Genomic DNA, 25,924 nt, shown 5'->3' with positions numbered 1-25,924 from the left:
GTTCCCCGACATACCCGTCTCCACTCGAGAGGAAGCAGGAGGGTCCCGCACACATTCAGGGGAGCCACGTTTCCGCCTCCTAGCTCGAGATGAGGGATCCTTTCCCTGTTTCGTAGGGAAGGAATTCCCGGCGTTCCCGTCGCATCTCAAGAGGAGGCGCTCTCCACAGGAAAGGCGAGAGGAACTCCAGGGTCATGCCACCATTCCAAGAGTCCCCCAGATGTGTCAGTCCATTCCAGAGGAACCTGTTTTCCCTGCACTGCCTTGACGTTCAAGCCGAGGATCGACTCCCACCACGTGTGCACGTGGGACAGCCCTGTGGGAAAGCCTCGTGGGAAAGCCTCGTGGGAAAGACTCGAGGGAAAACCATAGATCCCTTGATCCACGCGGCGGACTGCGTGACACTGCTGCTACCGCTCTGGAGGAAATTGCAAGTGCATGCCCGCATTCGAGACGAGGAATGACTACCCTGGGGAGACTCCAGAATTACCCCAAGATCCATGTCAGCACTGGAGAGGAATCCTCAGGTTCCGGCCCCGACTCCACACAAGGTGTTAGGCCCCGGCATCGACAGGAGAGGAATCCCGAGAGGACCCCGAGGAACTCGCATGGGGACTGGCCTTTCCTGAGGCCACCAGAGCGGGTCCCTGAGGTCCCCGTCGTAAGTGGAGAGCACCTGCCGCAACTCGAGAAAATCCAGGAGGTTTTGCCCTCCAGGCGAGATGAGGCCCATTTCCGCTGAGGCTTCTCGAGGCTCATCACATCTAACCACTGGCACTTCCAAAGGGTCCTTCACACCCTTGCTGCAACTCAAGAAGTTCCCCTACATACCCGTCTCCACTGAAGAGGAAGCACGAGAGTCCTGCACACATCCAGGGGAGCCCCGTTTCCGCCTCCTAGCTCGAGATGAGGGATCCTTTCCCTGTTTCGTAGGGAAAGAATTCCCGGCGTTCCCGTCGCATCTCAAGAGGAGGCGCTCTCCACAGGAAAGGCGAGAGGAACTCCAGGGTCGTGCCACCATTCCACGAGACCCCCAGATGTGTCAGTCCATTCCAGATGAACCTGTTTTCCCTGCACAGCCTTGACGTTCAAGCCGAGGATCGACTCCCACCACGTGTGCGCGTGGGACAGCCCTGTGGGAAAGCCTCGTGGGAAAGACTCGAGGGAAAACCATAGATCCTTTGATCCACACGGCGGACTGCGTGACACTGCTGCTACCGCTCTGGAGGAAAGCGCAAGTGCATGCCCGCATTCGAAACGAGGACTGACTCCCCTGGGGAGGCTCCAGAAGTACCCCAAGATCCATGTCAGCACTGGAGAGGAATCCTCAGGTTCCGGCCCCGACTCCACACAAGGTCTTAGGCCCCGGTATCGACGGGAGAGGAATCCCGAGAGGCCCCCGAGGAACTCGCTTGGGGACTGGCCTTTCCTGAGGCCACCAGAGCGGGTCCCTGAGGTCCCCGTCGTAAGTTGAGAGCCCCTGCCGCAACTCGAGAAAATCAAGGAGGTTTTGCCCTCCAGGCGAGATGAGGCCCATTTCCGCTGAGGCTTATCGAGGCTAATCACATCTGACCACTGGAAATTCCAAAGGGTCCTTCACACCCTTGCTGCAACTCAAGAAGTTCCCCGACATACCCGTCTCCACTCGAGAGGAAGCACGTGGGGTCCCGCACACATCAAGGGGAGCCCCGTTTCCGCCTCCTAGCTCGAGATGAGGGATCCTTTCCCTGTTTAGTATGGAAAGAATTCCCGGCGTTCCCGTCCCATCTCAAGAGGAGGCGCTCTCCACAGGAAAGGCGAGAGGAACTCCAGGGTCGTGCCACATTTCCAAGAGTCCCCCAGATGGGTCAGTCCATTCCAGAGGAACCTGTTTTCCCTGCACTGCCTTGACGATCAAGCCGAGGATGGACTCCCACCACGTGTGCACGTGGGACAGCCCTGTGGGAAAGCCTCGTGGGAAAGCCTCGTGGTAAAGACTCGAGGGAAAATCATAGATCCTTTGATCCACGCGGCGGACTGCGTGACACTGCTGCTACCGCTCTGGAGGAATGCGTAAGTGCATGCCCGCATTCGAGAAGAGGACTGACTTCCCTGGGGAGACTCCAGATGTACCCCAAGATCCATGTCAGCACTGGAGAGGAATCCTCAGGTTCCGGCCCCGACTCCACACAAGGTCTTAGGCCCCGGCATCGACCGGAGAGGAATCCCGAGAGGCCCCCGAGGAACTCGCATGTGGTCTTGCCTTTCCTGAGGCCACCAGAGCGGGTCCCTGAGGTCCCCGTCGTAAGTCGAGAGCACCTGCCGCAACTCGAGAAAATCCAGGAGGTTTTGCCCTCCAGGCGAGATGAGGAACATTTCCGCTGAGGCTTCTCGAGGCTAATCACATCTAACCACTGGAACTTGCAAAGGGTCCTTCACACCCTTACTGCAACTCAAGAAGTTTCCCGACATACCCGTCTCCACTCGAGAGGAAGCACGTGGGGTCCCGCACACATCCAGGGGAGCCCCGTTTCCGCCTCCTATCTCGAGATGAGGGATTCTTTCCATGTTTCGTAGGGAAAGAATTCCCGGCGTTCCCGTCGCATCTCAAGAGGAGGCGCTCTCCACAGGAAAGGCGAGAGGAACTCCAGGGTCGTGCCACCATTCCAAGAGTCCCCCAGATGTGTCAGTCCATTCCAGAGGAACCTGTTTTCCCTGCACTGCCTTGACGTTCAAGCCGAGGATCGACTCCCACCACGTGTGCACGTGGGACAGCCCTGTGGGAAAGCCTCGTGGGAAAGCCTCGTGGGAAAGACTCGAGGGAAAACCATAGATCCTTTGATCCACGCGGCGGACTGCATGACACTGCTGCTACTACTTTGGAGGAAAGCGCAAGTGCATGCCCGCATTCGAGACGAGGACTGACTCCCCTGGGGAGACTCCAGAAGTACCCCAAGATCCATGTCAGCACTGGAGAGGAATCCTCAGGTTCCGGCCCCGACTCAACACAAGGTCTTAGGCCCCGGCATCGATGGGAGAGGAATCCCGAGAGGCCCCCGAGGAACTCGCATGGGGACTGGCCTTTCCTGAGGACACCAGAGCGGGTCCCTGAGGTCCCCGTCGTAAATCGAGAGCACCTGCCGCAACTGGAGAAAATCCAGGAGATTTTGCCCTCCAGGCGAGATGAGGCCCATTTCTGCTGAGGCTTCTCGAGGCTAATCACATCTAACCACTAGATCTTCCAAAGGGTCCTTCACACCCTTGCTGCAACTCAAGCAGTTCCGCGACATACCCGTCTCCACTCGAGAGGAAGCACGTGGGGTCCCGCACACATCCAGGGGAGCCCCGTTTCCGCCTCCTAGCTCGAGATGAGGGATCCTTTCCCTGTTTCGTAGGGAAAGAATTCCCGGCGTTCCCGTCGCATCTCAAGAGGAGGCGCTCTCCACAGGAAAGGCGAGAGGAACTCCAGGGTCGTGCCACCATTCCAAGAGTCCCCCAGATGTGTCAGTCCATTCCAGAGGAACCTGTTTTCCCTGCACTGCCTTGACGTTCAAGCCGAGGATCGACTCCCACCACGTGTGCACGTGGGACAGACCTGTGGGAAAGCCTCGTGGGAAAGCCTCGTGGGAAAGACTCGAGGGAAAACCATAGATCCTTTGATCCACGCGACGGACTGTGTGACACTGCTGCTACCGCTCTGGAGGAAAGCGCAAGTGCATGCCCGCATTCGAGACGAGGACTGACTCCCCTGGGGAGACTCCAGAAGTACCCCAAGATCCATGTCAGCACTGGAGAGGAATCCTCAGGTTCCGGCCCCGATTCCACACAAGGTCTTAAGCCCCGGCATCGACGGGAGAGGAATCCCGAGAGGCCCCCGAGGAACTCGCATGGGGTCTGGCCTTTCCTGAGGACACCAGAGCGGGTCCCTGAGGTCCCCGTCGTATGTCGAGAGCACCTGCCGCAACTCGAGAAAATCCAGGAGGTTTTGCCCTCCAGGCGAGATGAGGCCCATTTCCGCTGAGGCTTCTCGAGGCTAAGCACATCTAACCACTGGAACTTCCAAAGGGTCCATCACAACCTTGCTGCAACTCAAGAAGTTTCCCGACATACCCGTCTCCACTCGAGATGAAGCACGTGGGGTCCCGCACACATCCAGGGGAGCCCCGTTTCCGCCTCTTAGCTCGAGATGAGGGATTCATTCCCTGTTTCGTAGGGAAAGAATTTCCGGCATTCCCGTCGCATCTCAAGAGGAGGCGCTCTCCACAGGAAAGGCGAGAGGAACTCCAGGGTCGTGCCACCATTCCAAGAGTCCCCCAGATGTGTCAGTCCATTCCAGAGGAACCTGTTTTCCCTGCACTGCCTTGACTTTCAAGCCGAGGATCGACTCCCACCATGAGTGCACGTGGGACAGCCCTGTGGGAAAGCCTCGTGGGAAAGCCTCGTGGGAAAGACTCGAGGGAAAACCATAGATCCTTTGATCCACACGGCGGACTGCGTGACACTGCTGCTACCGCTCTGGAGGAAAGCGCAAGTGCATGCCCTCATTCGAGACGAGGACTGACTCCTCTGGGGAGACTCCAGAAGTACCCCAAGATCCATGTCAGCACTGGAGAGGAATCCTCAGGTTCCGGCCCCGACTCCACACAAGGTCTTAGGCCCCGGCATCGACGGGAGAGGAATCCCGAGAGGCCCCCGAGGAACTCGCATGGGGACTGGCCTTTCCTGAGGCCACCAGAGCGGGTCCCTGAGGTCCCCGTCGTAAGTCGAGAGCACCTGCCGCAACTCGAGAAAATCCAGGAGGTTTTGCCCTCCAGGCGAGATGAGGAACATTTCCGCTGAGGCTTCTCGAGGCTAATCACATCTAACCACTGGAACTTCCAAAGGGTCTTCACACCCTTGCTGCAACTCAACAAGTTCCCCGACATACCCGTCTCCACTCGAGAGGAAGCACGTGGGGTCCCGCACACATCCAGGGGAGCCCCGTTTCCGCCTCCTAGCTCGAGATGAGGGATCGTTTCCCTGTTTCGTAGGGAAAGAATTCCCGGCGTTCCCGTCGCATCTCAAGAGGAGGCGCTCTCCACAGGAAAGGGGAGAGGAACTCCAGGGTCGTGCCACCATTCCAAGAGACCCGCAGAAGTGTCAGTCCATTCCAGAGGAACCTGTTTTCCCTGCACTGCCTTGACGTTCAAGCGGAGGATCGACTCCCACCACGTGTGCACGTGAGACAGCCCTGTGGGAAAGCCTCGTTGGAAAGCCTCGTGGGAAAGACTCGAGGGAAAACCATAGATCCTGTGATCCACGCGGCGGACTGCGTGACACTGCTGCTACCGCTCTGGAGGAAAGCGCAAGTGCATGCCCGCATTCGAGACGAGGACTGATTCCCCTGGGGAGACTCCAGAAGTACCCCAAGATCCATGTCAGCACTGGAGAGAAATCCTCAGGTTCCAGCCCCGACTCCACACAAGGTCTTAGGCCCCGGCATCGACGGGAGAGGAATCCCGAGAGGCCCCCGAGGAACTCGCATGTGGTCTTGCCTTTCCTGAGGCCACCAGAGCGGGTCCCTGAGGTCCCCGTCGTAAGTCGAGAGCACCTGCCGCAACTCGAGAAAATCCAGGAGGTTTTGCCCTCAGGCGAGATGAGGGCCATTTCCGCTGAGGCTTCTCGAGGCTAATCACGTCTAACCACTGGAAATTCCTAAGGGTCCTTCACACCCTTGCTGCAACTCAAGAAGTTCCCGGACATATCCGTCTCCACTCGAGAGGAAGCACGTGAGGTCCCGATCACATCCAGGGGAGCCCCGTTTCCGCCTCCTAGCTCGAGATGAGGGATCCTTTCCCTGTTTCGTAGGGAAAGAATTCCCGGCGTTCCCGTCGCATCTCAAGGGGAGGCGCTCTCCACATGAAAGGCGAGAGGAACTCCAGGGTCGTGCCACCATTCCAAGAGTCCCCCAGATGGGTCAGTCCATTCCAGAGGAACCTGTTTTCCCTGCACTGCCTTGACGTTCAAGCCGAGGATCGACTCCCACCACGTGTGCACGTGGGACAGCCCTGTGGGAAAGCCTCGTGGGAAAGCCTCGTGGGAAAGACTCGAGGGAAAACCATAGATCCTTTGATCCACGCGGCGGACTGCGTGACACTGCTGCTACCACTCTGGAGGAAAGCGCAAGTGCATGCCCGCATTCGAGACGAGGACTGACTCCCCTGGGGAGACTCCAGAAGTACCCCAAGATCCATGTCAGCACTGGAGAGGAATCCTCAGGTTCCGGCCCCGAATCCACACAAGGTCTTAGGCCCTGGCATCGACGGTAGAGGAATCCCGAGAGGCCCCCGAGGAACTCGCATGCGGACTGGCCTTTCCTGAGGCCTCCAGAGCGGGTCCCTGAGTTCCCCGTCGTAAGTCGAGAGCACCTGCCGCAACTCGAGAAAATCCAGGAGGTTTTGCCCTCCAGGCGAGATGAGGCCCATTTCCGCTGAGGCTTCTCGAGGCTAATCACATCTAACCACTGGAACTTCCAAAGGGTCCTTCACACCCTTGCTGCAACTCAAGCAGTTCCGCGACATACCCGTCTCCACTCGAGAGGAAGCACGTGGGGTCCCGCACACATCCAGGGGAGCCCCGTTTCCGCCTCCTAACTCGAGATGAGGGATCCTTTCCCTGTTTCGTAGGGAAAGAATTCCCGGCGTTCCCGTCGCATCTCAAGAGGAGGCGATCTCCACAGGAAAGGCGAGAGGAACTCCAGGGTCGTGGCACCATTCCAAGAGACCCCCAGATGTGTCAGTCCATTCCAGAGGAACCTGTTTTCCCTGCACTGCCTTGACGTTCAAGCCGAGGATCGACTCCCACCACGTGTGAACGTGGGACAGCCCTGTGGGAAAGCCTCGTGGGAAAGCCTCGTGGGAAAGACTCGAGGGAAAACCATAAATCCTTTGATCCACGCGGTGGACTGCGTGTCACTGCTGCTACCGCTCTGGAGGAAATTGCAAGTGCATGCCCGCATTCGAGACGAGGACTGACTCCCCTGGGGAGACTCCAGAAGTACCCCAAGATCCATGTCAGCACTGGAGAGGAATCCTCAGGTTCCGGCCCCGACTCCACACAAGGTGTTAGGCCCCGGCATCGAAAGGAGAGGAATCCCGAGAGGCCCCGGAGGAACTCGCATGGGGACTTGCCTTTCCTGAGGCCACCAGATCGGGTCCCTGAGGTCCCCGTCGTAAGTCGAGAGCACCTGCCGAAACTCGAGAAAATCCAGGAGGTTTTGCCCTCCAGGCGAGATGAGGCCCATTTCCGCTGAGGCTTCTCGAGGCTCATCACATCTAACCACTGGCACTTCCAAAGGGTCCTTCACACCCTTGCTGCAACTCAAGAAGTTCCCCGACATACCCGTCTCCACTGAAGAGGAAGCACGAGGGTCCCGCACACATCCAGGGGAGCCCCGTTTCCGCCTCCTAGCTCGAGATGAGGGATCCTTTCCCTGTTTCGTAGGGAAAGAATTCCCGGAGTTCCCGTCGCATTTCAAGAGGAGACGCTCCCCACAGGAAAGGCGAGAGGAACTCCAGGGTCGTGCCACCATTCCAAGAGTCCCCCAGCCTGTGGGAATGCCTCGTGGGAAAGCCTCGTGGGAAAGACTCGAGGGAAAAACTTAGATCCCTTGATCCACGCGGCGGACCGCGTGACACTGCTGCTACCGCTCTGGAGGAAAGCGCAAGTGCATGCCCGCATTCGAGACGAGGACTGAGTCCCCTGGGAGACTCCAGAAGTACCCCAAGATCCATGTCAGCACTGGAAAGGGATCCTGAGGTTCCGGCCCCGACTCCACACAAGGTGTTAGGCCCCGGCATCGAAAGGAGAGGAATCCTGAGAGGCCCCCGAGGAACTCACTTGGGGACTGGCCTTTCCTGAGGCCACCAGAGCGGGTCCCTGAGGTCTCCGTCGTAAGTCGAGAGCACCTGCCGCAACGCGAGAAAAACCAGGAGGTTTTGCCCTCCAGGCGAGATGAGGCCCATTTCCGCTGAGGCTTCTCGAGGCTAATCACATCTAACCACTGGAATTTCCAAAGGGTTCTTGACACCCTTGCTGCAACTCAAGAAGTTCCCCGACATAGCCGTCTCCACTCGAGAGGAAGCACCAGGGTCCCGCACACATCCAGGGGAGCCCCGTTTCCGCCTCCTAGCCCGAGATGAGGGATCCTTTCCCTGTTTGGTAGGGAAAGAATTCCCGGAGTTCCCGTCGCATCTCAAGAGGAGGCGCTCTCCACAGGAAAGGCGAGAGGAACTCCAGGGTCGTGCCACCATTCGAAGAGTCCCCCAAATGTGTCAGTCCATTCAAGAGGAAGCTTTTTTCATTGCACTACCTTGACGTTCAAGCCGAGGATCGACTCCCACCACGTGTGCACCTGGGACAGCCCTGTGGGAAAGACTCGTGGGAAAGCCTCGTGGGAAACACTCGAGGGAAAACCATAGATCCCTTGATCCACGCGGAGAACTGCGTGACACTGCTGCTACCGCTCTGGAGGAAATTGCAAGTGCATGCCCGCATTCGAGACGAGGAATGACTCCCCTGGGGAGACTCCAGAAGTACCCCAAGATCCATGTCAGCACTGGAGAGGATTCCTCAGGTTCCCGCCCCGACTCCACACAAGGTCTTAGGCCCCGGAATCGACGGGAGAGGAATCCCGAGAGGCCCCCGAGGAACTCGCATGCGGACTGGCCTTTCCTGAGGCCTCCAGAGCGGGTCCCTGAGGTCCCCGTCGTAAGTCGAGAGCACCTGCCGCAACTCGAGAAAATCCAGGAGGTTTTGCCCTCCAGGCGAGATGAGGCCCATTTCCGCTGAGGCTTCTCGAGGCTAATCACATCTAACCACTGGAACTTCCAAAGGGTCCTTCACACCCTTGCTGCAACTCAAGCAGTTCCCCGACATACCCGTCTCCACTCGAGAGGAAGCACGTGGGGTCCCGCACACATCCAGGGGTGCCCCGTTTCCGCTTCCTAACTCGAGATGAGGGATCCTTTCCCTGTTTAGTAGGGAAAGAATTCCCGGCGTTCCCGTCGCATCTCAAGAGGAGGCGCTCTCCACAGGAAAGGCGAGAGGAACTCCAGGGTCATGGCACCAGTCCAAGAGACCCCCAGATGTGTCAGTCCATTCCAGAGGAACCTGTTTTCCCTGCACTGCCTTGACGTTCAAGCCGAGGATCGACTCTCACCACGTGTGCAAGTGGGACAGCCCTGTGGGAAAGCCTCGTGGGAAAGCCTCGTGGGAAAGACTCGAGGGAAAACCGTAGATCCTTTGATCCACGCGGCGGATTGCGTGACACTGCTGCTACCGCTCTGGAGGAAAGCGCAAGCGCATGCCCGCATTGGAGACGAGGACTGACTCCCCTGGGGAGACTCCAGAAGTACCCCAAGATCCATGTCAGCACTGGAGAGGAATCCTCAGGTTCCGGCCCCGACTCCACACAAGGTGTTAGGCCCCGGCATCGACGGGAGAGGAATCCCGAGAGGCCCCCGAGGAACTCGCATGGGGACTGGCCTTTCCTGAGGCCACCAGAGCGGGTCCCTGAGGTCCCCGTCGTAAGTCGAGAGCACCTGCCGCAACTCGAGAAAATCCAGGAATCTTTGCCCTCCAGGGGAGATGAGGCCCATTTCCGCTGAGGCTTCTCGAGGCTCATCACATCTAACCACTGGAACTTCCAAAGGGCCCTTCACACCCTTGCTGCAACTCAAGAAGTTCCCCGACATACCCGTCTCCACTGAAGAGGAAGCACGAGGGTCCCGCACACATCCAGGGGAGCCCCGTTTCCGCCTCCTAGCTCGAGATGAGGGATCCTTTCCCTGTTTCGTAGGGAAAGAATTCCCGGCGTTCCCGTCTCATCTCAAGAGGAGGCGCTCTCCACAGGAAAGGCGAGAGGAACTCCAGGGTCGTGCCACCATTCCAAGAGTCACCCAGCCTGTTGGAAAGCCTCGTGGGAAAGCCTCGTGGGAAAGACTCGAGGGAAAAACATAGATCCCTTGGTCCACGCGGCGGACCGCGTGACACTGCTGCTACCGCTCTGGAGGAAAGCGCAAGTGCATGCCCGCATTCGAGACGAGGAATGACTCCCCTGGGGAGACTCCAGAAGTACCCCAAGATCCATGTCAGCACTGGAGAGGAATCCTCAGGTTCCGGCCCCGACTCCACACAAGGTGTTAGGCCCCGGTATCGACGGGAGAGGAATCCCGAGAGGCACCCGAGGAACTCGCATGGGGACTGGCCTTTCCTGAGGCCACCAGAGCGGGTCCCTGAGGTCCCCGTCGTAAGTCGAGAGCACCTGCCGCAACTCGAGAAAATCCAGGAGGCTTTGCCCTCCATGGGAGATGAGGCCCATTTCCGCTGAGGCTTCTCAATGCTAATCACATCTAACCACTGGAACTTCCAAAGGGGCCTTCACACCCTTGCTGCAACTCAAGAAGTTCCCCGACATACCCGTCTCCACTCGAGAGGAAGCAGGAGGGTCCCGCACACATTCAGGGGAGCCACGTTTCCGCCTCCTAGCTCGAGATGAGGGATCCTTTCCCTGTTTCGTAGGGAAGGAATTCCCGGCGTTCCCGTCGCATCTCAAGAGGAGGCGCTCTCCACAGGAAAGGCGAGAGGAACTCCAGGGACATGCCACCATTCCAAGAGTCCCCCAGATGTGTCAGTCCATTCCAGAGGAACCTGTTTTCCCTGCACTGCCTTGACGTTCAAGCCGAGGATCGACTCCCACCACGTGTGCACGTGGGACAGCCCTGTGGGAAAGCCTCGTGGGAAAGCCTCGTGGGAAAGACTCGAGGGAAAACCATAGATCCCTTGATCCACGCGGCGGACTGCGTGACACTGCTGCTACCGCTCTGGAGGAAATTGCAAGTGCATGCCCGCATTCGAGACGAGGAATGACTACCCTGGGGAGACTCCAGAATTACCCCAAGATCCATGTCAGCACTGGAGAGGAATCCTCAGGTTCCGGCCCCGACTCCACACAAGGTGTTAGGCCCCGGCATCGACAGGAGAGGAATCCCGAGAGGACCCCGAGGAACTCGCATGGGGACTGGCCTTTCCTGAGGCCACCAGAGCGGGTCCCTGAGGTCCCCGTCGTAAGTGGAGAGCACCTGCCGCAACTCGAGAAAATCCAGGAGGTTTTGCCCTCCAGGCGAGATGAGGCCCATTTCCGCTGAGGCTTCTCGAGGCTCATCACATCTAACCACTGGCACTTCCAAAGGGTCCTTCACACCCTTGCTGCAACTCAAGAAGTTCCCCTACATACCCGTCTCCACTGAAGAGGAAGCACGAGAGTCCTGCACACATCCAGGGGAGCCCCGTTTCCGCCTCCTAGCTCGAGATGAGGGATCCTTTCCCTGTTTCGTAGGGAAAGAATTCCCGGCGTTCCCGTCGCATCTCAAGAGGAGGCGCTCTCCACAGGAAAGGCGAGAGGAACTCCAGGGTCGTGCCACCATTCCAAGAGACCCCCAGATGTGTCAGTCCATTCCAGATGAACCTGTTTTCCCTGCACAGCCTTGACGTTCAAGCCGAGGATCGACTCCCACCACGTGTGCGCGTGGGACAGCCCTGTGGGAAAGCCTCGTGGGAAAGACTCGAGGGAAAACCATAGATCCTTTGATCCACACGGCGGACTGCGTGACACTGCTGCTACCGCTCTGGAGGAAAGCGCAAGTGCATGCCCGCATTCGAAACGAGGACTGACTCCCCTGGGGAGGCTCCAGAAGTACCCCAAGATCCATGTCAGCACTGGAGAGGAATCCTCAGGTTCCGGCCCCGACTCCACACAAGGTCTTAGGCCCCGGTATCGACGGGAGAGGAATCCCGAGAGGCCCCCGAGGAACTCGCTTGGGGACTGGCCTTTCCTGAGGCCACCAGAGCGGGTCCCTGAGGTCCCCGTCGTAAGTTGAGAGCCCCTGCCGCAACTCGAGAAAATCAAGGAGGTTTTGCCCTCCAGGCGAGATGAGGCCCATTTCCGCTGAGGCTTATCGAGGCTAATCACATCTGACCACTGGAAATTCCAAAGGGTCCTTCACACCCTTGCTGCAACTCAAGAAGTTCCCCGACATACCCGTCTCCACTCGAGAGGAAGCACGTGGGGTCCCGCACATATCAAGGGGAGCCCCGTTTCCGCCTCCTAGCTCGAGATGAGGGATCCTTTCCCTGTTTAGTATGGAAAGAATTCCCGGCGTTCCCGTCCCATCTCAAGAGGAGGCGCTCTCCACAGGAAAGGCGAGAGGAACTCCAGGGTCGTGCCACATTTCCAAGAGTCCCCCAGATGGGTCAGTCCATTCCAGAGGAACCTGTTTTCCCTGCACTGCCTTGACGATCAAGCCGAGGATGGACTCCCACCACGTGTGCACGTGGGACAGCCCTGTGGGAAAGCCTCGTGGGAAAGCCTCGTGGTAAAGACTCGAGGGAAAATCATAGATCCTTTGATCCACGCGGCGGACTGCGTGACACTGCTGCTACCGCTCTGGAGGAATGCGTAAGTGCATGCCCGCATTCGAGAAGAGGACTGACTTCCCTGGGGAGACTCCAGATGTACCCCAAGATCCATGTCAGCACTGGAGAGGAATCCTCAGGTTCCGGCCCCGACTCCACACAAGGTCTTAGGCCCCGGCATCGACCGGAGAGGAATCCCGAGAGGCCCCCGAGGAACTCGCATGTGGTCTTGCCTTTCCTGAGGCCACCAGAGCGGGTCCCTGAGGTCCCCGTCGTAAGTCGAGAGCACCTGCCGCAACTCGAGAAAATCCAGGAGGTTTTGCCCTCCAGGCGAGATGAGGAACATTTCCGCTGAGGCTTCTCGAGGCTAATCACATCTAACCACTGGAACTTGCAAAGGGTCCTTCACACCCTTACTGCAACTCAAGAAGTTTCCCGACATACCCGTCTCCACTCGAGAGGAAGCACGTGGGGTCCCGCACACATCCAGGGGAGCCCCGTTTCCGCCTCCTATCTCGAGATGAGGGATTCTTTCCATGTTTCGTAGGGAAAGAATTCCCGGCGTTCCCGTCGCATCTCAAGAGGAGGCGCTCTCCACAGGAAAGGCGAGAGGAACTCCAGGGTCGTGCCACCATTCCAAGAGTCCCCCAGATGTGTCAGTCCATTCCAGAGGAACCTGTTTTCCCTGCACTGCCTTGACGTTCAAGCCGAGGATCGACTCCCACCACGTGTGCACGTGGGACAGCCCTGTGGGAAAGCCTCGTGGGAAAGCCTCGTGGGAAAGACTCGAGGGAAAACCATAGATCCTTTGATCCACGCGGCGGACTGCGTGACACTGCTGCTACTACTTTGGAGGAAAGCGCAAGTGCATGCCCGCATTCGAGACGAGGACTGACTCCCCTGGGGAGACTCCAGAAGTACCCCAAGATCCATGTCAGCACTGGAGAGGAATCCTCAGGTTCCGGCCCCGACTCAACACAAGGTCTTAGGCCCCGGCATCGATGGGAGAGGAATCCCGAGAGGCCCCCGAGGAACTCGCATGGGGACTGGCCTTTCCTGAGGACACCAGAGCGGGTCCCTGAGGTCCCCGTCGTAAATCGAGAGCACCTGCCGCAACTGGAGAAAATCCAGGAGATTTTGCCCTCCAGGCGAGATGAGGCCCATTTCTGCTGAGGCTTCTCGAGGCTAATCACATCTAACCACTAGATCTTCCAAAGGGTCCTTCACACCCTTGCTGCAACTCAAGCAGTTCCGCGACATACCCGTCTCCACTCGAGAGGAAGCACGTGGGGTCCCGCACACATCCAGGGGAGCCCCGTTTCCGCCTCCTAGCTCGAGATGAGGGATCCTTTCCCTGTTTCATAGGGAAAGAATTCCCGGCGTTCCCGTCGCATCTCAAGAGGAGGCGCTCTCCACAGGAAAGGCGAGAGGAACTCCAGGGTCGTGCCACCATTCCAAGAGTCCCCCAGATGTGTCAGTCCATTCCAGAGGAACCTGTTTTCCCTGCACTGCCTTGACGTTCAAGCCGAGGATCGACTCCCACCACGTGTGCACGTGGGACAGACCTGTGGGAAAGCCTCGTGGGAAAGCCTCGTGGGAAAGACTCGAGGGAAAACCATAGATCCTTTGATCCACGCGACGGACTGTGTGACACTGCTGCTACCGCTCTGGAGGAAAGCGCAAGTGCATGCCCGCATTCGAGACGAGGACTGACTCCCCTGGGGAGACTCCAGAAGTACCCCAAGATCCATGTCAGCACTGGAGAGGAATCCTCAGGTTCCGGCCCCGATTCCACACAAGGTCTTAAGCCCCGGCATCGACGGGAGAGGAATCCCGAGAGGCCCCCGAGGAACTCGCATGGGGTCTGGCCTTTCCTGAGGACACCAGAGCGGGTCCCTGAGGTCCCCGTCGTATGTCGAGAGCACCTGCCGCAACTCGAGAAAATCCAGGAGGTTTTGCCCTCCAGGCGAGATGAGGCCCATTTCCGCTGAGGCTTCTCGAGGCTAAGCACATCTAACCACTGGAACTTCCAAAGGGTCCATCACAACCTTGCTGCAACTCAAGAAGTTTCCCGACATACCCGTCTCCACTCGAGAGGAAGCACGTGGGGTCCCGCACACATCCAGGGGAGCCCCGTTTCCGCCTCCTAGCTCGAGATGAGGGATCGTTTCCCTGTTTCGTAGGGAAAGAATTCCCGGCGTTCCCGTCGCATCTCAAGAGGAGGCGCTCTCCACAGGAAAGGGGAGAGGAACTCCAGGGTCGTGCCACCATTCCAAGAGACCCGCAGAAGTGTCAGTCCATTCCAGAGGAACCTGTTTTCCCTGCACTGCCTTGACGTTCAAGCGGAGGATCGACTCCCACCACGTGTGCACGTGAGACAGCCCTGTGGGAAAGCCTCGTTGGAAAGCCTCGTGGGAAAGACTCGAGGGAAAACCATAGATCCTGTGATCCACGCGGCGGACTGCGTGACACTGCTGCTACCGCTCTGGAGGAAAGCGCAAGTGCATGCCCGCATTCGAGACGAGGACTGATTCCCCTGGGGAGACTCCAGAAGTACCCCAAGATCCATGTCAGCACTGGAGAGAAATCCTCAGGTTCCAGCCCCGACTCCACACAAGGTCTTAGGCCCCGGCATCGACGGGAGAGGAATCCCGAGAGGCCCCCGAGGAACTCGCATGTGGTCTTGCCTTTCCTGAGGCCACCAGAGCGGGTCCCTGAGGTCCCCGTCGTAAGTCGAGAGCACCTGCCGCAACTCGAGAAAATCCAGGAGGTTTTGCCCTCAGGCGAGATGAGGGCCATTTCCGCTGAGGCTTCTCGAGGCTAATCACGTCTAACCACTGGAAATTCCTAAGGGTCCTTCACACCCTTGCTGCAACTCAAGAAGTTCCCGGACATATCCGTCTCCACTCGAGAGGAAGCACGTGAGGTCCCGATCACATCCAGGGGAGCCCCGTTTCCGCCTCCTAGCTCGAGATGAGGGATCCTTTCCCTGTTTCGTAGGGAAAGAATTCCCGGCGTTCCCGTCGCATCTCAAGGGGAGGCGCTCTCCACATGAAAGGCGAGAGGAACTCCAGGGTCGTGCCACCATTCCAAGAGTCCCCCAGATGGGTCAGTCCATTCCAGAGGAACCTGTTTTCCCTGCACTGCCTTGACGTTCAAGCCGAGGATCGACTCCCACCACGTGTGCACGTGGGACAGCCCTGTGGGAAAGCCTCGTGGGAAAGCCTCGTGGGAAAGACTCGAGGGAAAACCATAGATCCTTTGATCCACGCGGCGGACTGCGTGACACTGCTGCTACCACTCTGGAGGAAAGCGCAAGTGCATGCCCGCATTGGAGACGAGGACTGACTCCCCTGGGGAGACTCCAGAAGTACCCTAAGATCCATGTCAGCACTGGAGAGGAATCCTCACTCCACACAAGGTCTTAGGCCCCGGCATCAACGGGAGAGGAATCCCGAGAGGCCCCCGAGGAACTCGCATGGGGACTGGCCTTTCCTGAGGCCTCCAGAGCGGGTTCCTGAGGTCCCCGTCGTAAGTCGAGAGCACCTGCCGCAACTCGAGAAAATCCAGGAGGTTTTGCCCTCCAGGCGAGATGAGGCCCATTTCCGCTGAGGCTTCTCGAGGCTAATCACATCTAACCACTGGAACTTCCAAAGGGTCCTTCACACCCTTGCTGCAACTCAAGCAGTTCCGCGACATACCCGTCTCCAATGGAGCGGAAACACGTGGGGTCCCGCACACATCCAGGGGAGCCCCGTTTCCACCTCCTAGCTCGAGATGAGGGATCCTTTCCCTGTTTCGAAGGGAAAGAATTCCCGGCGTTCCCGTCGCATCTCAAGAGGAGGCGCTCTCCACAGGAAAGGCGAGAGGAACTCCAGGGTCGTGTCACCATTCCAAGAGTCCTCCAGATGTGTCCGTCCATTCCAGAGGAACCTGTTTTCCCTGCACTGCCTTGACGTTCAAGCCGAGGATCGACTCCCACCACGTGTGCACGTGGTACTGCCCTGTGGGAAAGCCTCGTGGGAAAGCCTCGTGGGAAAGACTCTAGGGAAAACCATAGATCCTTTGATCCACGCGGCGACTGCGTGACACTGCTGCTACCGCTCTGGATGAAAGCGCAAGTGCATGCCCGCATTCGAGACGAGGACTGACTACCCTGGGGAGACTCCAAAAGTACCCCAAGATTCATGTCAGCACTGGAGAGGAATCCTCAGGTTCCGGCCCCGACTCCACACAAGGTCTTAGTCCCCGGCATCGACGGGAGAGGAATCCCGAGAGGCCCCCGAGGAACTCGCATGGGGACTGGCCTTTCCTAAGGCCACCAGAGCGGGTCCCTGAGGTCCCCGTCGTAAGTCGAAAGCACCTGCCGCAACTCGAGAAAATCCAGGAGGCTTTGCCCTCCAGGGGAGATGAGGCCCATTTCCGCTGAGGCTTCTCAAGGCTAATCACATCTAACCACTGGAACTTCCAAAGGGGCCTTCACACCCTTGCTGCAACTCAAGAAGTTCCCCGACATACCCGTCTCCACTCGAGAGGAAGCAGGAGGGTCCCGCACACATTCAGGGGAGCCACGTTTCCGCCTCCTAGCTCGAGATGAGGGATCCTTTCCCTGTTTCGTAGGGAAGGAATTCCCGGCGTTCCCGTCGCATCTCAAGAGGAGGCGCTCTCCACAGGAAAGGCGAGAGGAACTCCAGGGTCATGCCACCATTCCAAGAGTCCCCCAGATGTGTCAGTCCATTCCAGAGGAACCTGTTTTCCCTGCACTGCCTTGACGTTCAAGCCGAGGATCGACTCACACCACGTGTGCACGTGGGACAGCCCTGTGGGAAAGCCTCGTGGGAAAGCCTCGTGGGAAAGACTCGAGGGAAAACCATAGATCCCTTTATCCACGCGGCGGACCGCGTGACACTGCTGCTACCGCACTGGAGGAAAGCGCAAGTGCATGCCCGCATTCGAGACGAGGACTGACTCCCCTGGGGAGACTCCAGAAGTACCCCAAGGTCCATGTCAGCACTGGAGAGGAATCCTCAGGTTCCGGCCCCGACTCCACACAAGGTGTTAGGCCCCAGCATCGACAGGAGAGGAATCCCGAGAGGCCCCCGAGGAACTCGCATGGGGACTGGCCTTTCCTGAGGCCACCAGAGCGGGTCCCTGAGGTCCCCGTCGTAAGTCGAGAGGACCTGCTGCAACTCGAGAAAATCCAGGAGGTTTTGCCCTCCAGGCGAGATGAGCCCCATTTCCGCTGAGGCTTCTCGAGGCTCATCACATCTAACCACTGGAACTTCCAAAGGGTCCTTCACACCCTTGCTGCAACTCAAGAAGTTCCCCGACATACCCGTCTCCACTCGAGAGGAAGCACATGGTGTCCCGCACACATCCAGGGGAGCCCCGTTTCCGCCTCCTAGCTCGAGATGAGGGATCCTTTCCCTGTTTCGTAGGGAAAGAATTCCCGGCGTTCCCGTCGCATCTCAAGAGGAGGCGCTCTCCACAGGAAAGGCGAGAGGAACTCCAGGGTCTTGCCAGCATTCCAAGAGACCCCCAGATGTGTCGGTCCATTCCAGAGGAACCTGTTTTCCCTGCACTGCCTTGACTTTCAAGCCGAGGATCGACTCCCACCACGTGTGCACGTGGGACAGCCCTGTGGGAAAGCCTCGTGGGAAAGCCTCGTGGGAAAGACTCGAGGGAAAACCATAGATCCCTTGATCCACGCGGCGGACTGCGTGACACTGCTGCTACCGCTCTGGAGGAAAGCGCAAGTGCATGCCCGCATTCGAGGCGAGGACTGACTCCCCTGGGGAGACTCCAGAAGTACCCCAAGATCCATGTCAGCACTGGAGAGGAATCCTCAGGTTCCGGCCCCGACTCCACACAAGGTCTTAGGCCCCGGCATCGACGGGAGAGGAATCCCGAGAGGCCCCCGAGGAACTCGCATGTGGTCTTGCCTTTCCTGAGGCCACCAGAGCGGGTCCCTGAGGTCCCCGTCGTAAGTCGAGAGCACCTGCCACAACTCGAGAAAATCCAGGAGGTTTTGCCCTCCAGGCGAGATGAGGTACATTTCCGCTGAGGCTTCTCGAGGCTAATCACATCTAACCACTGGAACTTCCAAAGGGTCCTTCACACCCTTACTGCAACTCAAGAAGTTTCCCGACATACCCGTCTCCACTCGAGAGGAAGCACGTGGGGTCCCGCACACATCCAGGGGAGCCCCGTTTCCGCCTCCTATCTCGAGATGAGGGATTCTTTCCATGTTTCGTAGGGAAAGAATTCCCGGCGTTCCCGTCGCATCTCAAGAGGAGGCGCTCTCCACAGGAAAGGCGAGAGGAACTCCAGGGTCGTGCCACCATTCCAAGAGTCCCCCAGATATGTCAGTCCATTCCAGAGGAACCTGTTTTCCCTGCACTGCCTTGACGTTCAAGCCGAGGATCGACTCCCACCACGTGTGCACGTGGGACAGCCCTGTGGGAAAGCCTCGTGGGAAAGCCTCGTGGGAAAGACTCGAGGGAAAACCATAGATCCTTTGATCCACGCGGCGGATTGCGTGACACTGCTGCTACCGCTCTGGAGGAAAGCGCAAGTGCATGCCCGCATTCGAGACGAGGACTGACTCCCCTGGGGAGACTCCAGAAGTACCCCAAGATCCATGTCAGCACTGGAGAGGAATCCTCAGGTTCCGGCCCCGACTCAACACAAGGTCTTAGGCCCCGGCATCGATGGGAGAGGAATCCCGAGAGGCCCCCGAGGAACTCGCATGGGGACTGGCCTTTCCTGAGGACACCAGAGCGGGTCCCTGAGGTCCCCGTCGTAATTCGAGAGCACCTGCCGCAACTGGAGAAAATCCAGGAGATTTTGCCCTCCAGGCGAGATGAGGCCCATTTCCGCTGAGGCTTCTCGAGGCTAATCACATCTAACCACTAGAACTTCCAAAGGGTCCTTCACACCCTTGCTGCAACTCAAGCAGTTCCGCGACATACCCGTCTCCACTCGAGAGGAAGCACGTGGGGTCCCGCACACATCCAGGGGAGCCCCGTTTCCGCCGCCTAGCTCGAGATGAGGGATCCTTTCCCTGTTTCGTAGGGAAAGAATTCCCGGCGTTCCCGTCGCATCTCAAGAGGAGGCGCTCTCCACAGGAAAGGCGAGAGGAACTCCAGGGTCGTGCCACCATTCCAAGAGTCCCCCAGATGTGTCAGTCCATTCCAGAGGAACCTGTTTTCCCTGCACTGCCTTGACGTTCAAGCCGAGGATCGACTCCCACCACGTGTGCACGTGGGACAGCCCTGTGGGAAAGCCTCGTGGGAAAGCCTCGTGGGAAAGACTCGAGGGAAAACCATAGATCCCTTGATCCACGCGGCGGACTGCGTGACACTGCTGCTACCGCTCTGGAGGAAATTGCAAGTGCATGCCCGCATTCGAGACGAGGAATGACTCCCCTGGGGAGACTCCAGAATTACCCCAAGATCCATGTCAGCACTGGAGAGGAATCCTCAGGTTCCGGCCCCGACTCCACACAAGGTGTTAGGCCCCGGCATCGACAGGAGAGGAATCCCGAGAGGCCCCCGAGGAACTCGCATGGGGACTGGCCTTTCCTGAGGCCACCAGAGCGGGTCCCTGAGGTCCCCGTCGTAAGTGGAGAGCACCTGCCGCAACTCGAGAAAATCCAGGAGGTTTTGCCCTCCAGGCGAGATGAGGCCCATTTCCGCTGAGGCTTCTCGAGGCTCATCACATCTAACCACTGGCACTTCCAAAGGGTCCTTCACACCCTTGCTGCAACTCAAGAAGTTCCCCTACATACCCGTCTCCACTGAAGAGGAAGCACGAGAGTCCTGCACACATCCAGGGGAGCCCCGTTTCCGCCTCCTAGCTCGAGATGAGGGATCCTTTCCCTGTTTCGTAGGGAAAGAATTCCCGGCGTTCCCGTCGCATCTCAAGAGGAGGCGCTCTCCACAGGAAAGGCGAGAGGAACTCCAGGGTCGTGCCACCATTCCAAGAGACCCCCAGATGTGTCAGTCCATTCCAGATGAACCTGTTTTCCCTGCACAGCCTTGACGTTCAAGCCGAGGATCGACTCCCACCACGTGTGCGCGTGGGACAGCCCTGTGGGAAAGCCTCGTGGGAAAGACTCGAGGGAAAACCATAGATCCTTTGATCCACACGGCGGACTGCGTGACACTGCTGCTACCGCTCTGGAGGAAAGCGCAAGTGCATGCCCGCATTCGAAACGAGGACTGACTCCCCTGGGGAGGCTCCAGAAGTACCCCAAGATCCATGTCAGCACTGGAGAGGAATCCTCAGGTTCCGGCCCCGACTCCACACAAGGTCTTAGGCCCCGGTATCGACGGGAGAGGAATCCCGAGAGGCCCCCGAGGAACTCGCTTGGGGACTGGCCTTTCCTGAGGCCACCAGAGCGGGTCCCTGAGGTCCCCGTCGTAAGTTGAGAGCCCCTGCCGCAACTCGAGAAAATCAAGGAGGTTTTGCCCTCCAGGCGAGATGAGGCCCATTTCCGCTGAGGCTTATCGAGGCTAATCACATCTGACCACTGGAAATTCCAAAGGGTCCTTCACACCCTTGCTGCAACTCAAGAAGTTCCCCGACATACCCGTCTCCACTCGAGAGGAAGCACGTGGGGTCCCGCACACATCAAGGGGAGCCCCGTTTCCGCCTCCTAGCTCGAGATGAGGGATCCTTTCCCTGTTTAGTATGGAAAGAATTCCCGGCGTTCCCGTCCCATCTCAAGAGGAGGCGCTCTCCACAGGAAAGGCGAGAGGAACTCCAGGGTCGTGCCACATTTCCAAGAGTCCCCCAGATGGGTCAGTCCATTCCAGAGGAACCTGTTTTCCCTGCACTGCCTTGACGATCAAGCCGAGGATGGACTCCCACCACGTGTTCACGTGGGACAGCCCTGTGGGAAAGCCTCGTGGGAAAGCCTCGTGGTAAAGACTCGAGGGAAAATCATAGATCCTTTGATCCACGCGGCGGACTGCGTGACACTGCTGCTACCGCTCTGGAGGAATGCGCAAGTGCATGCCCGCATTCGAGAAGAGGACTGACTTCCCTGGGGAGACTCCAGATGTACCCCAAGATCCATGTCAGCACTGGAGAGGAATCCTCAGGTTCCGGCCCCGACTCCACACAAGGTCTTAGGCCCCCGCATCGATGGGAGAGGAATCCCGAGAGGCCCCCGAGGAACTCGCATGTGGTCTTGCCTTTCCTGAGGCCACCAGAGCGGGTCCCTGAGGTCCCCGTCGTAAGTCGAGAGCACCTGCCGCAACTCGAGAAAATCCAGGAGGTTTTGCCCTCCAGGCGAGATGAGGAACATTTCCGCTGAGGCTTCTCGAGGCTAATCACATCTAACCACTGGAACTTCCAAAGGGTCCTTCACACCCTTACTGCAACTCAAGAAGTTTCCCGACATACCCGTCTCCACTCGAGAGGAAGCACGTGGGGTCCCCCACACATCCAGGGGAGCCCCGTTTCCGCCTCCTATCTCGAGATGAGGGATTCTTTCCATGTTTCGTAGGGAAAGAATTCCCGGCGTTCCCGTCGCATCTCAAGAGGAGGCGCTCTCCACAGGAAAGGCGAGAGGAACTCCAGGGTCGTGCCACCATTCCAAGAGACCCCCAGATGTGTCAGTCCATTCCAGAGGAACCTGTTTTCCCTGCACTGCCTTGACGTTCAAGCCGAGGATCGACTCCCACCACGTGTGCACGTGGGACAGCCCTGTGGGAAAGCCTCGTGGGAAAGCCTCGTGGGAAAGACTCGAGGGAAAACCATAGATCCTTTGATCCACGCGGCGGACTGCGTGACACTGCTGCTACTACTTTGGAGGAAAGCGCAAGTGCATGCCCGCATTCGAGACGAGGACTGACTCCCCTGGGGAGACTCCAGAAGTACCCCAAGATCCATGTCAGCACTGGAGAGGAATCCTCAGGTTCCGGCCCCGACTCAACACAAGGTCTTAGGCCCCGGCATCGATGGGAGAGGAATCCCGAGAGGCCCCCGAGGAACTCGCATGGGGACTGGCCTTTCCTGAGGACACCAGAGCGGGTCCCTGAGGTCCCCGTCGTAAATCGAGAGCACCTGCCGCAACTGGAGAAAATCCAGGAGATTTTGCCCTCCAGGCGAGATGAGGCCCATTTCTGCTGAGGCTTCTCGAGGCTAATCACATCTAACCACTAGATCTTCCAAAGGGTCCTTCACACCCTTGCTGCAACTCAAGCAGTTCCGCGACATACCCGTCTCCACTCGAGAGGAAGCACGTGGGGTCCCGCACACATCCAGGGGAGCCCCGTTTCCGCCTCCTAGCTCGAGATGAGGGATCCTTTCCCTGTTTCGTAGGGAAAGAATTCCCGGCGTTCCCGTCGCATCTCAAGAGGAGGCGCTCTCCACAGGAAAGGCGAGAGGAACTCCAGGGTCGTGCCACCATTCCAAGAGTCCCCCAGATGTGTCAGTCCATTCCAGAGGAACCTGTTTTCCCTGCACTGCCTTGACGTTCAAGCCGAGGATCGACTCCCACCACGTGTGCACGTGGGACAGACCTGTGGGAAAGCCTCGTGGGAAAGCCTCGTGGGAAAGACTCGAGGGAAAACCATAGATCCTTTGATCCACGCGGCGGACTGTGTGACACTGCTGCTACCGCTCTGGAGGAAAGCGCAAGTGCATGCCCGCATTCGAGACGAGGACTGACTCCCCTGGGGAGACTCCAGAAGTACCCCAAGATCCATGTCAGCACTGGAGAGGAATCCTCAGGTTCCGGCCCCGATTCCACACAAGGTCTTAAGCCCCGGCATCGACGGGAGAGGAATCCCGAGAGGCCCCCGAGGAACTCGCATGGGGACTGGCCTTTCCTGAGGACACCAGAGCGGGTCCCTGAGGTCCCCGTCGTATGTCGAGAGCACCTGCCGCAACTCGAGAAAATCCAGGAGGTTTTGCCCTCCAGGCGAGATGAGGCCCATTTCCGCTGAGGCTTCTCGAGGCTAAGCACATCTAACCACTGGAACTTCCAAAGGGTCCATCACAACCTTGCTGCAACTCAAGAAGTTTCCCGACATACCCGTCTCCACTCGAGATGAAGCACGTGGGGTCCCGCACACATCCAGGGGAGCCCCGTTTCCGCCTCTTAGCTCGAGATGAGGGATTCATTCCCTGTTTCGTAGGGAAAGAATTTCCGGCATTCCCGTCGCATCTCAAGAGGAGGCGCTCTCCACAGGAAAGGCGAGAGGAACTCCAGGGTCGTGCCACCATTCCAAGAGTCCCCCAGATGTGTCAGTCCATTCCAGAGGAACCTGTTTTCCCTGCACTGCCTTGACTTTCAAGCCGAGGATCGACTCCCACCATGAGTGCACGTGGGACAGCCCTGTGGGAAAGCCTCGTGGGAAAGCCTCGTGGGAAAGACTCGAGGGAAAACCATAGATCCTTTGATCCACACGGCGGACTGCGTGACACTGCTGCTACCGCTCTGGAGGAAAGCGCAAGTGCATGCCCTCATTCGAGACGAGGACTGACTCCTCTGGGGAGACTCCAGAAGTACCCCAAGATCCATGTCAGCACTGGAGAGGAATCCTCAGGTTCCGGCCCCGACTCCACACAAGGTCTTAGGCCCCGGCATCGACGGGAGAGGAATCCCGAGAGGCCCCCGAGGAACTCGCATGGGGACTGGCCTTTCCTGAGGCCACCAGAGCGGGTCCCTGAGGTCCCCGTCGTAAGTCGAGAGCACCTGCCGCAACTCGAGAAAATCCAGGAGGTTTTGCCCTCCAGGCGAGATGAGGAACATTTCCGCTGAGGCTTCTCGAGGCTAATCACATCTAACCACTGGAACTTCCAAAGGGTCCTTCACACCCTTACTGCAACTCAAGAAGTTTCCCGACATACCCGTCTCCACTCGAGAGGAAGCACGTGGGGTCCCGCACACATCCAGGGGAGCCCCGTTTCCGCCTCCTATCTCGAGATGAGGGATTCTTTCCATGTTTCGTAGGGAAAGAATTCCCGGCGTTCCCGTCGCATCTCAAGAGGAGGCGCTCTCCACAGGAAAGGCGAGAGGAACTCCAGGGTCGTGCCACCATTCCAAGAGTCCCCCAGATGTGTCAGTCCATTCCAGAGGAACCTGTTTTCCCTGCACTGCCTTGACGTTCAAGCCGAGGATCGACTCCCACCACGTGTGCACGTGGGACAGACCTGTGGGAAAGCCTCGTGGGAAAGCCTCGTGGGAAAGACTCGAGGGAAAACCATAGATCATTTGATCCACGCGGCGGACTGCGTGACACTGCTGCTACTACTTTGGAGGAAAGCGCAAGTGCATGCCCGCATTCGAGACGAGGACTGACTCCCCTGGGGAGACTCCAGAAGTACCCCAAGATCTCATGTCAGCACTGGAGAGGAATCCTCAGGTTCCGGCCCCGACTCAACACAAGGTCTTAAGCCCCGGCATCGACGGGAGAGGAATCCCGAGAGGCCCCCGAGGAACTCGCATGGGGACTGGCCTTTCCTGAGGACACCAGAGCGGGTCCCTGAGGTCCCCGTCTTATGTCGAGAGCACCTGCCGCAACTCGAGAAAATCCAGGAGGTTTTGCCCTCCAGGCGAGATGAGGCCCATTTCCGCTGAGGCTTCTCGAGGCTAATCACATCTAACCACTGGAACTTCCAAAGGGTCTTCACACCCTTGCTGCAACTCAACAAGTTCCCCGACATACCCGTCTCCACTCGAGAGGAAGCACGTGGGGTCCCGCACACATCCAGGGGAGCCCCGTTTCCGCCTCCTAGCTCGAGATGAGGGATCGTTTCCCTGTTTCGTAGGGAAAGAATTCCCGGCGTTCCCGTCGCATCTCAAGAGGAGGCGCTCTCCACAGGAAAGGGGAGAGGAACTCCAGGGTCGTGCCACCATTCCAAGAGACCCGCAGAAGTGTCAGTCCATTCCAGAGGAACCTGTTTTCCCTGCACTGCCTTGACGTTCAAGCGGAGGATCGACTCCCACCACGTGTGCACGTGAGACAGCCCTGTGGGAAAGCCTCGTTGGAAAGCCTCGTGGGAAAGACTCGAGGGAAAACCATAGATCCTGTGATCCACGCGGCGGACTGCGTGACACTGCTGCTACCGCTCTGGAGGAAAGCGCAAGTGCATGCCCGCATTCGAGACGAGGACTGATTCCCCTGGGGAGACTCCAGAAGTACCCCAAGATCCATGTCAGCACTGGAGAGAAATCCTCAGGTTCCAGCCCCGACTCCACACAAGGTCTTAGGCCCCGGCATCGACGGGAGAGGAATCCCGAGAGGCCCCCGAGGAAGTCGCATGTGGTCTTGCCTTTCCTGAGGCCACCAGAGCGGGTCCCTGAGGTCCCCGTCGTAAGTCGAGAGCACCTGCCGCAACTCGAGAAAATCCAGGAGGTTTTGCCCTCAGGCGAGATGAGGGCCATTTCCGCTGAGGCTTCTCGAGGCTAATCACGTCTAACCACTGGAACTTCCTAAGGGTCCTTCACACCCTTGCTGCAACTCAAGAAGTTCCC

Source organism: Ovis canadensis, chromosome 26, assembly GCF_042477335.2.
Source record: "Ovis canadensis isolate MfBH-ARS-UI-01 breed Bighorn chromosome 26, ARS-UI_OviCan_v2, whole genome shotgun sequence".
NCBI lineage: Eukaryota > Metazoa > Chordata > Mammalia > Artiodactyla > Bovidae > Ovis > Ovis canadensis.
This window is presented reverse-complemented; position numbering follows the sequence as displayed.